Source organism: Amblyomma mixtum, chromosome 3 (genome assembly GCF_055824585.1).
Source record: "Amblyomma mixtum isolate Tamu chromosome 3, ASM5582458v1, whole genome shotgun sequence".
Taxonomy (NCBI): domain Eukaryota; kingdom Metazoa; phylum Arthropoda; class Arachnida; order Ixodida; family Ixodidae; genus Amblyomma; species Amblyomma mixtum.
In genome coordinates, this window is record NC_143014.1 from 245,930,593 (window position 1) to 245,933,885 (window position 3,293).

Genomic DNA, 3,293 nt, shown 5'->3' on the forward strand with positions numbered 1-3,293 from the left:
GCTTATTGCACATGCGCCTTTACCGTCGGTTCTCGCGGGCTGTCGGCAGTAGCCCTTCGCGATGCTCGGCGGTCGCACGCTTCCAGTTTCCCTCTAAGTGTGAAAGCGGCTCTGCAGCTGGAGTCATAAGCCGTGAGGTAAAAGTGAAAAATAAATGGGAGGTGGATAATATATTAACGGCAGAAAAGTTTCAATGCTTCGACAATCTTCATAGTTGCTAATACAGACAGCGACCTTTTAAACACTGGCTACGCTTTAGAATTGCAGCAAATACCTTGACTGTGCGCCGTTGTAGCAACAGACAACGATTGTTAACTGGAAAAAACCGTTATATGTCGACACTACATTTTCACATTTGCTTTGGTCCTGCTGCTTTCTCTTCGGCTACGTGGCACTTCTTTCTTTGCATCGCTCGTGAGTTGCGTCGCATCGTTCAGGCGTCGCTCGTGTCTTTCACGCGCTTTGGTTCGACCTCACCGCCTGCCTGCAGCTGACCATTGCCTCGCTGGCAGCCATGGATCCGTCGCAGCCGTCGACGTCGCATTCGACTCCCAGGTCCCCTTCGCAGTCGGAGACTCAAGCCAGGCACAACTCGGAGGACGACAGGTCCGACTCCGATTTGTCAAGCAAAGACGTAAGCCCCGACTGTCTTCCGAAAATCATCGGCGATCGTAATGGACGCGGTGGACCCCGGTGGTCGCCCCGCCTGCGTTTAGATTCACGCGACGCGCTTCAAAGGCCGTGTTCCACCTGTTTCTTTGAAGGCTGTGACGACACTTCAGTCGGGCCACACAAAGCAAATATCGCATTTATTTCAAGGACGGGAGCTGCTTTCACTGTCCAGTTCCGCTGAACGCAGTGTCCTTCGTATTGCGGTGCACTCCGCGTTCCTCTGCCCCAGCATGCAACGCGTCTTAGCCAAAAGTGACAAGTCAACTGGGTTTGTACCTTAGCCGCGTAGCGGAGCGCTCGTGGTTTTGGTTTTATAGGCTTTAATGTCCGAGAGCGACTCATGTTATGAGGGAAGCCGTATTGGGAGGCTCCCTATAAATTCGACCTCCCTTTTTTGTGTCTAACGATCCATTTCCTATCCATCCGATTTCGTCCTCTGCAATTAGTCGCTGCTCCCATTGATGTAGGGCGTCAGAGATGTCACGCTGGTCGCGAATGAAACACCTCCATGGCGCCTCTTGAATAAACTCGTCCCACCCCCGTGTCACACTGGCTGACCACCACCGACGCCCACGAATGACTGAGGACGACGTTCTGTTCCACCCGTCTGCCGAGCTTTATCGCCGCTCATCCAATCCCGTCAAAGAAGCGTCGTCGTCTCTACGACGAATTGACCCAGCGTTGTCCGTGGGACTCGGCTGGAATTGATGCGGCGGCAGGAGGCTGGCTGTAGCGGCAGCTCCGCGACACGACCGGCTATGTCTGTGATTGGCCGTTTGAATTCACACCTGCTGTTGCTTTCGTGGCGTTCATATGTCACAGCCAAACGAAATTGGAAATGGAGTCGATCGTTACAGAATACGGCCCTCGGGGTTTCACGTGCGCTAACATCTCACAATATGCAGGCCTCTAGCATTTCGCCTCCCGGTCTAAATGCGACCGCAACGAGCGGAATTCGAACCCGCGTCTTTCGGGTCAGCAGCCGGGCACCGCAACCACTGAGCCGCCGCGGCAATTGCCGTGGAGCACTTACACCAGCCCTTAAGCTCTAAATCTGTGTAAGGAAAGGAGAAGCGTTGTCCTCACCTTTCGAACCTCTTGAGGCTTCAAGGGCGCCGTAATGGCTCCGCTATTCGTCTCACGAGCAAACCCCGTATTCTGGCAAGGACGGCAGTTCGTTCGGCCTGACTAGCGGACCATGATAAAGCAACCGTAGGATTTGCTTGAAGTGGAGCTATTTACTTTTTAGGTATAGAATTATATGCCGCATTTAACAGCTAAATTTTATTTTCTGTAGTGCGCTTGGTTCCGGTCATATCCTTTCCATTTCACGTGCTCTGATTTCAGCCTGCGCGTGAGCTACGGCTCGTTCTCTCGCTGAGAGGGGAAAAGCGGTTCCATCACTGGCCCATCGAACCTGGGGGAGCTCACCTGAATAGCATGGATAAGCCTATCGTCCTCCTTCGTAATCGACGATGTGGGCTGTGTACGCGCTTCATGGCGTGCATGAATAGGGAGTACACGTTTAAAGAAATGCGTGCTACCTATTATTCTTCGAGTGAGCTCAGCACGCAAAAGTGTTGATGCGAAGTGCAGAGCCGTATACAGGGTGTGGGGTACGTGAGCTAGGACTTTACACGAAATTTAAAGATAGGCTTTTTGAGTTCGACCTTTTTTCACTTCAGTGGTGCAATAGATCAAAATACAGCTAAGACGTGCCAAATAGCAGGCTGCTTAACCAATGCTGAATAGTTGATTCTTTAACTATTACTTTTAGGCTCCTTAATTATAAGAGGCCTATCTCATCGCAATTAATATCCATATCAGTTTTAGAATTTTCAAAACGCGGTTACCCTGGGCACTGTGGCCACAGAAATTTTAGCGGCATCGCGCCAAAATACATGTGCTTGCGTGAAGTTTGCAGGAAAAGCAACCTTTCCAGTGCCCGTAATTTGTCGAAATAACCAGATTTTGTTGGGCCACAGCGCCGAGGGTAACCGATTTTAAAATTCTATAAACTGATATGGATGTTACTTACAGTGGGCTACATGCCTCTAAATAATTAAGGAGCCTAACGGTAATTTTTAGTAAAATAACTATTCAATATTAGTTAAACAACCAGATAGTTAGTACTTCCTGACTGTATTATGACGTGCTACACAGATGACAATATTATATCTAATTCAAAAAGCATATTATTAAAAATCGTGTAAACTCTTATGTAGGTGAAACACCCTGCATCTGCCGTGAAGAGCGAGCGCAAAAAAAGGCCGCAAATCTTGTGTTATCCGCCCTATAGTGCATTTCTGCACTAAAAGGCGCAGGCCATGGCGGTGGGCATCCAATGCCCTCCAAGTATTGTCGCGTCTCGACAGGCAGAGGTACGCACGCGGAGACATATTTCGATTAATTTTCGCAGAGGTCGTGACCGCCAATTTCCTTGCACATAATGTCCGAATTTGGCGTCCGGTATCGGCGTACCCAACAATTCTGGTCATTAGCATTTTTCTATGAGAGGCCGTGTATGAAAGTATTTTTTCATATAATGCACAATTTCACAATAATAATCTACATATGTGCAGATCACAAGACGGAGTCTGGCATTTTTTTTCTATTAACTT

General features: G+C 49.0%; 1 pseudogene; it reads left to right on the forward strand.

Moving 5' to 3' along the window:
• Window positions 1–397: 397 nt before the first annotated feature.
• LOC149354249 (uncharacterized) overlaps window positions 398–3,293 on the forward strand; it is a 3,889-nt pseudogene continuing 993 nt past the window's right edge.